Genomic DNA, 13692 nt, shown 5'->3' with positions numbered 1-13692 from the left:
GGAAACGACAACCAATTTTTTTCTTACTCTTTGTAGCGCACTGTTCTAAACCCAGACTGTAACTAAAAAAAGGAAAGAAAGGAAGCAGCATTAAAGGAGCTGCAGGAGAGATGAAAGCTGTAACTGGGGAAGGCTTGTGGCGATGTTAACTTTCTTCCCAGCTACAGCTGTTTTTTCATGTTATAAGAATTTTGAAAACCATGCTGTGATTCATGACCGCGGCACAGTTCGGCAGCCAGCTGTTACAAGTTTGTTACAGTGTGAATAGAGGCCTCCCACCTGCAGTGAATGCAGTAGCAGCGTGACAAGGTGATTTTTCCTGGCTGTTGTTTAACGATGCTGTAGGGAAGATGCTGTGAACATGAGTGTCAACACATCTTAGTCAAATAAACACTATCTAACTACCGTAGTGTTTTCTATCCCCAGAATAGATTGGTGCTTGTTTCCACATAAAGAGCAAAGCATTTCCCCTCTTGCAGTATCTTCTTCTTCACTATGTGCCAGATTGTGGCCCTGCTGACCTCAGCGAGAGTCTTGCTGGTGATTTAGGACTGGGATTTGCCCTGTGTCCATGAAGATTTCCCAACCAGTGTTTTGCCTGTCCAGATTAACACACAGCTTGGTTGCTGGAGCACCTTCTTTGAGGCACCTTTACCTCCTTGCAGAGGATGGGGCACAGAATGGGGACAGAGGAGACATTGGTTCTATTCCTGCTTCTGTCACCTTTGGCAAGTTACTTCTCTGCACTTTTGTTTCCAATCTCACCCCTTGTCTATTTAGAGTATAAGCTCTTTGGGACCAGGGTTGTCCCTTATGGGGTGTGTACGTGCTGATCAAAATGGGGCCTCAATCTTGGTTGATGCCTTAATTTTCTTCTGTAGCACAAATATTTAACAATAAGCGTATTTCCCCTGGGATATGAGTAGGAGCCTATCAAATTCACAGGCCATTTTGGTCAATGTCACGGTCATAGGATTTTTAAAATAGCAGATTTCATGATTTCAGCTATTTAAATCTGAAATTTCATGGTGGTGTAATTGTAGGGATTCTGACCGAAAAAATTGTTGTGGGTGGGTTGCAAGGTTATTGTGGAGTGCTGCTACCCTTACTTCTGCGCTGCTGCTGGCAGTGCAGCTGCCTTCAGAGTTGGGCACCTGGAAAGCGGGGGCTGCCTGTCGGGATGGCATGGTATGGTATTGTCACGCTTACTTCTGCGCTGCGGCCTGCAGAGCAGGGCCCTCAGTCAGCAGCCACCACTCTCCTGCCGCCCAGCTCTGAAGGCAGCAATGCAGAAGTAAGAGTGGCTTGGTATGGCATTGCCACTCTTACTTATGTCCTGCTGCTGGTGGAGCGCTGACTTCAGAGCTGTGCTCCTGGCCAACAGCCACCACTCTCTGGTCTCCTAGCGCTGAAGGCAGCAGTGCTGAAGTAAGGGCGGCAATACCGCAACCCTCCTAAAATAACCTTGTGACCCCCCTGCAACTCCCTTTTGGGTCAGAACCCCCAATTTGAGAAACACTGGTCTCCCCTGTGAAATCTGTACAGTATAGGGTAAAAACTCACAAAAGACCAGATTTCATGGTCCGTGATACATTTTTTATGGCTGTGAATTTGGTAGGGCCCTAAATATGTAATCTTCTGTTCTCTAAACTTTCAAGTACAACTGCATTGGTATAAGAAGCAGGTGCAAATTGTTTCAAATGCAGTAATCTCCATCACTCTTCATCAGTAGATCTCCAAGCAGTTAAAAAGGAGGTGAGTACCATTATCCTTACTTTACAGTTGGGGAAACTGAGGCATATCACAGGGCAGTGACTTGTCCAAGATCACCCAGCAGACCAGTAGCAGATGTGGGAGTAGAACCAAGGGTTCTTATTCCTAGTCTAGTGTTCTAGATACTAGGCCACACTGCCTCCTGCAAAACAGTCGGTTTCTGTCTAGTATTGGAAATGAAAGAGTAAGGAAACATCAATTATTCCTGAAGAAAGGTAGACAAATTGATTTTATCTAACTGTTTGCTGGTTAAATAATTTTTTGTGATGCTCCTGGCCAGGACTTTTTTCCCCCAGGTATGACTGGGGAGATCACTGGTGAAATAATGGGTAACACATTAGTTTCCATCTGCCAGATTTAGTTCTAGCAGGGACTTTTCCTAGACTGGTCAAAGGGATGAATTATGCACAGGTCACCCAAGGCATATAGAGATAAATTATTCAGTGATTCCTGGTTACATATTCCATTCACAATCTTTGAGTCCTTGCATCATACATGCACTCTTCCTGGTAAGGGCTTGGGGTTGATTTTCAGAACAACTCAGTGAGCATTCCATACAGAATTCCCATTAGTGCAGTGGACAAAACTTAATAGCCCATAGCAAAGAAATGCAACATTACATGTTTTATTAAAGCAGCAAACTGAAATTCACACTCATCCCTTGTGTTCTAAAAGAGTTCAGTTTGCATTGAAAAGGTGGGTGAAAAGAAGCTGGCTCAAATTCCTTCCAAGGAAAGACAAGAGTGAAATTTAATGTTGATGACTTCGCTAATACTCTAAACTTACCAGCAGCAGAGGACAGCAGATCACAGTTAAGATGGCACAAAGTAATAGGGTCAGGATGGATTCATTACTACCCCTAGACTTGCAAATTGCCACATTGTAAAGAAAGCCTTTGTCGTCCTTTCCATGACTAGAAGGCTGTCTCTGTTTCTTTCAGATGATGATGTAGCCCCAAGTGATCCAAATGAATTTATGTACAAGTTCTCTTTGCATTGTAAAATTACAGTCTGGAGTTATCCTAGATGCTTGTACACTTAAAATAATTGACCCAACCAGTTTATTGTCTGTGTGTGATTCCCACACAGGTTCTGCCAACTTTGAACTGGGGTAAAGACAATGCTGCTTTGGTTTTCCTACCGATTCCACAAATCTCAAGAAGAACAGGAGTACTTGTGGCACCTTAGGCCACGTCCAGGCTAGAGTATTAAAATCAATTTTAGATACGCAACTTCAGCTACGTGAATAATGTAGCTGAAGTCGAATTTCTAAAATCGAGGTACTCACCCGTCCAGATGGCACGGCATCGATGTCCGCGGCTCTCCGTGTCGATTCCGGAACTCCGTTCGGGTTGATGGAGTTCCGGAATCGATGTAAGCGCGCTCGGGGATCGATACATCGCGTCCAGACTAGACGCGATATATCGATCCCCGAGCAATCGATTTTAACCTGCCGATGCTGCGGGTTAGTCTGGACGTGGGCTTAGAGACTAACAAATTTATTTGAGCATAAGCTTTCGTGAGCTACAGCCCAGTTCATCAGATGCATGTAGTGGAAAATACAGTAGGAAGATATATATACACAGAGAACATGAAACAATGGGTGTTACTATACACACTGTAAGGAGAGTGATCAGTTAAGGTGAGCTATTATCAGCAGGAGAGAAAAAGAACTGTTTGTAGTGGTAATGAAAATGATCCATTTCCAGTAATTGACAAGGAAATGTGAGGAACTGTGTGGGGGGTGGGGGGGAGGAAAATAAGCATGAGGAAATAGTTTTACTTTGTGTAATGGCCCATCCATTCCCAGTCTTTATTCAAGTCTAATTTGATGGTGTCCAATTTGCAAATGAATTCCAATTCAGCAATCTCTCATTGGAGTCTGGTTTTGAAGTTTTTTTGTTGTAATATTGCGACTTTTACCTCAAGCTGATGCAGATTTGTGGAATCCCAAGGAAGGCCAAAATTAGCTGCTGCGATCAAATATGACCATGCTTCTGGGATTCAGCATGTTACTAATAACGATGGACCCGCACCAAAACTCTGGATCTGAACCCTGAATTCACAGCCACGTATATATCTTTATAATGGTCTTCACCAAGACCTGCATTCGAACACTCAATAATCTGGGATTCAAACACCAGAATCAAATCTCTGCTTTTTTCAATGATAGGATGTTCAGGTTTTAGTGTTTGAGTTTGATCCATTATAGAGAAACCTACGCTGTTTCAGCTGAGACCTCATCCCAGGCATTGCATCCAAGCTGCCTTGGATATCTATTGTATAAAGATGCACGGTATTGTACAGGCCCTGCAAGCACAAGAGTCTCCAAAGACTAATGGTTGGTTGTCCACCCTTTCCACTTAGTGCAGATCAAGAGACCGGGTTCCCCATGAGTATGTAGTTCTCTCTGGAATACCAGCAGAGGCCAATTTTTGTTTCCTTTTAATCTCCAAATTTCACCAGAATTTAGCAAGGATAGATTTGGGGCGGGGACTCCAGTATATTGCAGCTTCCTATGGTAGAAGAATAGAGAGTCAATAAGCTTGTTGCAAAACTCAGCTGATCATAAAGTGAGGGAAGCAGGACCAATGACACAAACAGGAAGAAAGTGTGATTGGGGAGGTAAACAGTGGAGGCCACTGAATGTAAATGTTTAGCTCTGTTAGGAGTCTGCAGTGAGAGTGGCTGGAAGACTTATTGCTCCCATGCAGAGGTGGGTGACAAAGAATTTGCTGCACAGGGCATCCTTAAGATGCTAGGAATTGAAACTGACGTGATCACCTGAATCCAAATCACAGCACTGGCAGGACCTGGGCAACACAGGCAAAGCTAAACTTCGTCCCCTGGCCACTAAAGGGCTTAAAAGCAGAAGCAGGAGAGGCAACAGTCGGCATCTGGCTAGTTATATGGAGAAAAGGTAAGCAGGAGGATGAAGGGCAGTGTCACATTATTTCAGGAAAGGAGCTGTTTTGTGGTATTTTCTATACAACGCCTGTACTCTGTCTATGGGGCTGTGTGCACCAATAAAGCTGACGAAGAACAGCAGCAAGACTTCTTGTCAGCTATACCACCTTTGCCTACTCAGGCATCTCTTACTTGAATCAGGGGAACCCAAATGACACACTATTTGTTGGGGGCAGTTTTTCCAGGTGAACTTCTAAAATTTTGTTCGGATAAAAATAACAAATGTGTTGATAAATATTTACACGGCTTGATACTGAACCCTAACATGCCTTAATTCATTATATATACACTGTAACGGCATGTAACGTGGGCTGCTTTATGTGGGATGCAGTTGAATAAATCCAGCCAAACAGCTGAAAAATACCAATTTCCTTTGAACAAAATTCTGTACGTACATTTGTCAGCATATTGTTTGGAAGTTTACAGAATTTCTGCTGCATGAGTGTCCCTGAGGCGGCCTCGGGTTTAATATTCAGATCAATCCCTCAATTTGAAGAGATTAGCAAAACTAACACAGACGATTTCTGCATATAGCGACTAGAATTCTTTCTTAAGTAGCTAAATCCCTTTCTCTGAGGTCCAAGATTATTTTATTTGCAAGGATTTCTCTCTTGTTTGACATCTATAAAAACAACATTGCAGTCAAAGCCTTGCTCTGGTACATCTGTTTGCCATTTACTTCTTTTATGTTAAGTTTTAAAAACATTTCTGATTAACGAGGCTATACAATCTCTAGATTTTATGGGACTGGTTTCCAATTAGGTGTTTTGACTATCCAGACATCTGTTTAGAGCATAGATTGTTCCGGTGTAGTTTTTTACATGTGTACATCACATAGGAAATAAAAAAAGATACGTAAACAGAAGAAGAAATAACTTTTCCCTTTCCACACAATCCACAGCAATAAAACTTTACTAGAGTTCCATAGTGTGCATCCAGGAGTGGCCATAACAGTTGGGCAGGGGACCGTATACTCTGTAAATGAACATGACTAAGTTTCCAGTGTCATTTTTTCCATTCCAAGTGACCTAAACATTTTCTCATCCAGGCAGCCCTTCTTGTTATGCCAGAAAGAATACACGGAGCTGATAGTGTGCAAACAGCCTGAAGTTTTTAAAGGAGGTTGGTAAATATTTGTGGTACTTGTTTGTTTGTTTCTAGTCATAGGAAGAACCTCTCAACCAAAAAAAAAAAAAAAAGCTTCTCAATATAAAAACATGAAGTGAGTGGTTTTGGCAAGCTATTCTAGTCCTGCCAAAATATATCCATGTCCACAGATCTAGCAGTGAGTCTGGCTTTATTACTAAAATGGCTTTAACTTAGAATATTGAAATATTACTATGATTTAAGTTATTAGCAGTTTGTCCTGTTAAGCCCTGAATTGTTTTGGGCCTTTTGTATCTCAAGAGGAGTTAGGTAAAACCATGAGAGATTGTGGTGATTTTAACTTGAAATGTATCATACTGATTTCCATTGGAGAGCCTAAACTACTCTTTAAGAGGCTGATCCAAAGACTGTTGAATGGGCTTTCAATCAGACCCTGGTTGATAGGCTATACTGAATTCTCAGGTGGATACTCTTTGAGCAGCTTCCTCAGACAACTGAATTAAAACTCTTGAAAGGGATCTGGTAGTTATCTAAGCATAGGACTATGATAATGTTTGAAACAAAACTTCCATTGACCATCTACAGATTCTGGATTCTGTATCCCAGGTAGGCAAGGATCCATGCTGAATTTTGGGTCACCAACAGTGTTTCCACTCGCTCAAGTGAAAAGGGCCCTACTCCATGACAAACAAATTCTTCCAGAACATGTCATTTCTTTTGTCCTCTATCCACCTGTGAGAAGACAGATGATGTATTTGAATCTGACTGACACTGTTTCATTCCTTTTACCTTATTACATTTGATGTAAACTAGATAACCAGTGATTAATAATTCTGAAGTTTTTGCTCATTTCAATTATAGCATGCCTGCAAGTTTTGTAAGAAAAGTTGTGTAACAAATATTGAGCTCACCCATATGGACTTAATTCATAAGAAATAATAACTACAATAACTATGTTTTTCCAGACTGTGTGCCAGACTTTCAGCTAGTGTGAAGCAGTTTAGTTGTATTGACGTCCTATATTTTTAGAATGTTTAGATATCATTATGAGTGCTCAGTAAGCTAAATCTGGATAAGAATACCCTATTCCTGCCCACACTGTCTTGGTTAGTTACATAAGTACCATTGTATTGTTTCTGTACCCTAATCAGATTACTGATGTAACTAACCAATGCAGCCCAAACAATGACTGTTACAATATAAAAATCATATTCCATGCCATAACTAATTTATCAAAGGCACCAAAGTTAGTTGCACAAATTGCAGTATTTGCACTCTGAGAAATAAAAATTGTGAATAATTTTACCTATTAAATATATTGGAAATTATTTGTGCAGCTGAGGAGAGCACCCCTGGCAGCGCATGGCGCCACCAGTACAAGATGATCTCACCCTCCTACCTCACTCTGGAAGGAAACAATACTTTGCGCTAGGGTGACCAGATAGCAAGTGTGAAAAATTGGGACAGGAGGTGGGGGGTAATAGGTGTCTCCAGGAGCGGCGCCAGGATTTCTGATGCCCTAGGCGGACGGCCATTTCACCGCCCCCCCGCGGGTCCAGTGGACCTACCGCAGTGATGCCAGCGGATGGTCCGCTGCTGGAAAGGCTCCAGTGGAGCTGCCGCAGTGATGCCAGTGGGAGGTCCACTGGTCTAAAGGCTCCGGTGGACCTGCCACAGGCATGACTGCAGTAGGTCCGCTGGAGCCTTTAGACCAGCGCACCGTCCGCCGAAATGACTGCGGCAGCTCCACTGGAGCCTTTCCAGCAGCGGGCCGTCCGCCGGCATGACTGCGGTAGGTCCATCGGACCCGCATGCCGCCCCCCCCAAATTCTGTGCCCTAGGCCATTGCCTAGGTCACCTAAATGGTAGTGCCGGCCCTGGGTGCCTATATAAGAAAAAGCTCCAAATATCGGGACTGTCCCTATAAAATCAGGACATCTGGTCACTCTACTTTGCGCTACCCATAGCTTCTGAGGTTCATTTGGGGTTAGATCCAGATGGAGCTCATTGCCATAAGCTTCAGAAGGTGTTTGTGACAGCCACTCATGTAATCTGGGAACTGACGGGCAGGGATGCATCTAGTAAGGCCCCAGCACAGCTCTTCGCTTCGACAGTGGTTTGGCAGATGCCTGCAATTGCTGGAGCAGTCGTACGTTTTGCCATCTCTTCTGAAAGCTTTTCCACTGCAGAGCAGCACCTCCTCTGTTATTATCCAGGGGCAACTTTAGCCAACTGGCTTTCATCCAGGTCTTTGTTCTTGCCAAATCTTTTGGGGAGTCTGGCACTGGTTATGACTGGGGACAATGAAAAGGGATTGCAGACCTGAGTATCATCAACATACTGATGTGATATCAAAGCCTGTATCATGTTATGATCTACTGGTAGCAGGGGAATCCTGTTGCCCATTAAAACAGATGAAAGCCTACAATTCAAAGCTGAAAAGGTCCAGAATAACACTTATTTGTACACAGACACTGGCGTATGGGCCAAAATATTTTGCAAGATTAATCATTCTGTTTCTACTTATCCCGGAGCTACTTGCCTGAGGCTGGTATTTTTGAGATAACCTGTTTTGATGCTTCTTATCTGCCTTTGTAAAATCATTCACGTTACACTTTCACAGCTACATTTCATTTTCCAAAAGCCATATATGTATAGGCCATTCTGGAATACCGTAACATGGCAGTGAACATCACTTCCAAAGCATGAACTGATACCTTGGGAAGAGCACCAGAGAACCATCCTTTACCTCACCTGCTAAGTTTCAAATTATTATTGACACTGTTAGTGATTTTTTTTTGTCTCCATTTTCTACTGTGGTGTTCTCTGTTATCCCTAGTATAGCACTTAAAATGGCAGACCACCAGCTGATACATTTGGGAAATGTGGGCACAAGATCTGTATTAACTTATTGGGCCAGATCAGCTGGTGTAAATCACAGTATCTCTGGTGAAGTAAATGTAACCATGCTAATGCACACAAGCTAATATCTGTCCCATTATTCAAATTCCAAATTAAGAAATCTTCCAGCTCTAGAGTTTGTGTCTCGGTACTGTTCTCTCCCCTACTAGGTACACATGGAAAGAGTTGGAATAAATGTAAACATACATGGTGCTGTTTGCAAGCATGCTAACAAAATACATTCAGCATTGTTCATACAGATAGTGCAATCCACCCATTCCATTTCTCTACTCTGTACTCACATCAAATGCTTTGTACAGCAACTGTTGAGAAAACACATTTGTTGCATGGAACAGCTCACAGTAATTATGAGCAGTGGCTAACATAGGGCTGGATCCTCAGCTGGTGTAAAATGGTGTCGTTCCACGGAAGTCAATGGCACTTCCCCAATTTACTCCATAACAATCTTTATATAGGTAAATATGTTGCTTCTTTGGCTAAAAATGCAGTGAAAGTCAGACAAAAGTAGAGATAATAGAGTTCAGTGGACTTACATCCAGGATGAATTTGTTCCATATTTTGTATCATTGTTTCTTTTCAAAGATGCTAGTAAAGTTGACTTTATTTCAGATTCGGCTTCTCTATTTGCTGTGGTTCAGTTTTCTTTGTAGAAAATACTGTAAGGATGTGGGTTGCTGCCAGCAAAACAGGATCCCCTCCTGATATAAAGCGTCAAACCGGTATCCTGCCTTTCTTTTATTTTCCAAAACATTTTTTAGCCTTTCTCCAACCATCAGTGGAGTTAAACCCAGGATGAGTTTGGGACATAGTGTCCCCTATGTTTTAGTGTAGCATTCAGCACAGATGGAAAATGTTAACTTCTTCAGTGTTTGCATAGAATCTTAGGGACTGGGGACCCAACTTTCAGAGGTCTCCCAAAATATTTACAAGTGCCTCCATATACATAAACTGGACTCCTTGTTTGCATGGGTGGGAATTCTGTATAGGAGCCCAATCATGGACAAGAGTCCTATTATCCTAGGTGCTGTACAAGCCTAGAACAAAAAGATAGTTCCTGGGGGGAGGGATAGCTCAGTGGTTTGAGCATTGGCCTGCTAAACCCAGGGTTGTGAGTTCAATCCTTGATGGGGCCACTTAGGGATCTGGGGTAAAATCAGTACTTGGTCCTGCTAGTGAAGGCAGGGGGCTGGACTCAATGACCCCTTAGGGTCCCTTCTAGCTCTATGAGATAAGTATCTCAAAATTAAAAAAACACAAGGTGAATGCTCACCTATTTGTCTGTAAAACCCAGGTTGGGGGGCAGTTTTCTATTTAGCCTTAAGGTTAAACTCAGTCATCATCATAGGACATAAAAACAACAAGGAGCCCAGTGACACCTTAAAGACTAATAGATTTATTTGGGCATAAGCTCAAATAAATCTGTTAGTCTTTAAGGTGCCACCAGACTCCTTGTTGTTTTTGTGGCTACAGACTAACACAGCTACCTCCTGATACTTGACACCATAGGACATAATGCACAGCCATGCTGGAAATGTGTTGGGAAATAATTTAGTTGAATATGCTCTTTCTGGAGTACATTTTTTATTAATATTCCCTCAGCTTGGGCAGATTCTGCAAATCACTGGTTCTTTTTGTATTTTGCTTCCCAGTTAATTAATTGAACACCACCTTTTACAAGCAATAGGTAATGTTGCTGCCATTCTCCCCCACCTAAAAAGCACCATAGTCTGACATTTAGAAGGTTTTATTCTAGAAGTCTTTCACAATTTGGGAAGATCCTGGTGTGTATCCAATCCACACTGAAGTTCAGTTCAATTGGAGCTCTTTTACTGTCTCAAATGCTTTCCAAAAACCATTTAGTAACTACCCAAATTAACTAATGTACTCCTTTCATTTATTTGTTAGAAACAAGCCTCTAGCACTGTTGTCAACATACATTTATTCTACATTGACCATTTTGAACTAGAACATTTTTGATTATGTCATCATTCTGCAGATAAAAATACAGGCTACCTTTCACAACAGATGAAGAAAACACAATAATATATATAAACCCAGTTCTTTGATTAGTTTTTCCTCCCTGTTGAAAAAAATGTGTTTTAAAATAGTTGTATGCCTTCCCATGAGACATAACTGCTTCTGCTATGGTTACTGTAGGAATTGTTGTTCTTCCTCTGCCTTTTTAGTGTACCTCTATAACATACACCTTTATCTAGTTCTGGTTAGGAACAAAGTTGATTATCTGCAGCTAGGTAGGAGTGGAATGATGGGGAAAAAAATAGATTTTTCTCTCCACCCCAGGCAATAGGCTCATAGTCAGTCATTTAAATAATAATTTATCTATATCTAGTGACAAAGTTCCTCCTCTACCTTGGTGGGTCCTGCGCTTATTGGTGGATTTGCTCACCTCAGTGATCTTCCCCTCTGGTGGAACCCACAGTCTGGGTCAACTCCTTCTGTGTTGGATCAGGAGTTGGGAGGTTTGTGGGGAAACCCAGGCCCACTCTCTACTCTGGGTTCCAGCCCAGGGCCCTGTGGATTGCAAATGTCTATAGTGCCTCCTGTAACAGCTGTATGACAGCTACAACTCCCTGGGCTACTTCCCCATGGCCTCCTCCAAACACCTTCTTTATCCTCACCACAGGACCGTCCTCCTGGTGTCTGATAATGCCTCAGTCCTCCAGTAGCACACCCTCTTAGCCTCAGCTCTTTGTGCCTCTTACTCCCAGCTCCTCACCCACTCCTTTTTAAACCCACGTGCTCTGATTAGCCTGCCTTGATTGGCTGCAGGTGTTCTAATCAAAGTAGCTGTCTCCACTGCCTTCTAGAAAGATCTTAATTGGCCCCAGGTGCCTTGATTAACCTAGAGCAACTGCCATTTGGTTACCACAGTCCTAGGGTTTTGTTTAGCCTGGGGCTAACATACCTGTTCCTCAGTACTTTACTGTAGCCATCTGGCCTTGCCCCATCACCATATATATATAATTTTTAATTGTTTCCCATGTCTTGGGACCTATTTCTTACAGAAGAAAGAACCTTTCACACCAGACACACACAGAAGTATTAATTCCAAAGCAAAAGAACATGGACCAGATTCTTCCTTTTTTCCATGTGTGTAAATGCAAAGCAAGACAACTGATGTCAGCGGTCACACTGATATAAAGCCAGATGGGGTCAGAATCGGACTCCAGTTCTCTCAGATTATAAAATAACTCATCAGGGTATAAATTACCCTAAAAAGAACTTGTCTCCGCCAGGCAGGTAGCTGGTTGGGAAGCATCTTTCTATTTTAACAGCTCAGCAAAGAATATTTCAGACAATGACAAACCACCTATTTCTATAGACTGTGACAGGGTCAGGCCAGATGACTACATAAAAGTGATAGAAAGTAGATACATTAGCCCCAGATTAAGCAGGTCCTTTTTCCCTGAGTAAGATAATGGGCTGTTCCAGAACAATCAAGAAGCTACTAGAATCAATTAAGACAGACAGGCTCATCAGGGCACCTTGTTTAAAAAGGACCTCACTTCAGTTAGTGAGGGGTATGTGAGGAGCTAGGAGCAAGAAGCATGCAAAGAGCTGAGAGTGGGAATGCATGCTACTGGAGGACTGAGGAGTACAAGCATTACCAGGCATCAGGAGAAAGGTTGTGCGGTGAGGATAAAGAAGGTGTTTGGAGAAGGCTGTGAGGAAGTAGCCCAGGGAGTTGCAGCTGTCATGCAACTGTTACAGGAGACACTATAGACAGCTGCGATCCACAGGGCCCTGGGCTGGAACCTGGAGTAGTGAGCTGGCCCAGAGTTTCTCCCAAGTCCCTATTTGATACAAAAGGAGTTGACCTGGACTATGGGTCCCACTAGAGGGGAAGTCTCTTGCCTGTCCCCTGACCCACTAGGTGGGACACAGAGGCTGCGGGGATTGTTCTCCCTTTCCCCATGCTGGCCAGCGATGCTATTCGCTCAGCTAAGCTCAGGTTTGGGCCACTAGCAAAAGTGGCCCAAACTGAGGGCTGCCATGAATCTGTGAAGCAAGCAAATCTGCCAATAAGTGTACAACCCACCAAGGCAGAGGAGGAGCTTTGTCACAAGACTTTAAAAAAGTTTCTGTCTTGTTGTCAATGGTCTGTTCTCCAACTCAAACAGTGTTCATGAGGTCATTAGCAGTTCAGCAAGCAACTGAGCATCTGCTGCAGTAACTTCCAGTTCGTCCTTGATTAAAGCTACCAGGCATTTGGGGACTCAGCCTGCTGTCCTTACGCTCTTCCTGATTGCCATGAGAATTTTGCTTCAGTAAGTACTGCAGGGTCAGTACCTTGGTATGAGATAAATGGTCATTGGGTGTGTTGGGTCCTAAGGGCACAATCTTGTGTATGTATTAGTAGTAATAATTATTTACATAATGGCACCTTACAGAGATGTTTAAAAAGGCACTGCCTCCAGATTATGGAGACGAGCTCTTTGGGGCAGGGCCTGTCTCTTTGTTATGTACACCTTTACCTCGATATAACGCTGTCCTTGGGAGCCAAAAAATCTTACTGCATTATAGGTGAAACCGTGTTATATTGAACTTGCTTTGATCCACTGGGGTGCACAGCCCCGCCCTCCCGGAGCACTGCTTCACTGCGTTGTATCCAAATTCATGTTATATTGGGTGGTGTTATATTGAGGTAGCGGTGTATTTGCGTAATGGGGCTCTGATCTATGAATGGGCTCCGAGGTGCCTCCAAACACAAATAATAATGGACACGTTTGCAGAATCGCTTATAAAAATGAGTATATTCATGGTATTGTACATAATATGAATTGTTTTGAACCATCAAGACATATGCATATCCCGAACTGAGTGACCACATAATCCTGAATCTGCTCCAGAATAGCTACTGTGCCATACCGGAGTGCCAGAGTAACCAGAGTCTCTTAAGCAA

This window comes from Gopherus flavomarginatus, chromosome 11 (assembly GCF_025201925.1).
Source record: "Gopherus flavomarginatus isolate rGopFla2 chromosome 11, rGopFla2.mat.asm, whole genome shotgun sequence".
In the NCBI taxonomy this organism is placed as follows: Eukaryota; Metazoa; Chordata; order Testudines; family Testudinidae; genus Gopherus; species Gopherus flavomarginatus.
This window is presented reverse-complemented; position numbering follows the sequence as displayed.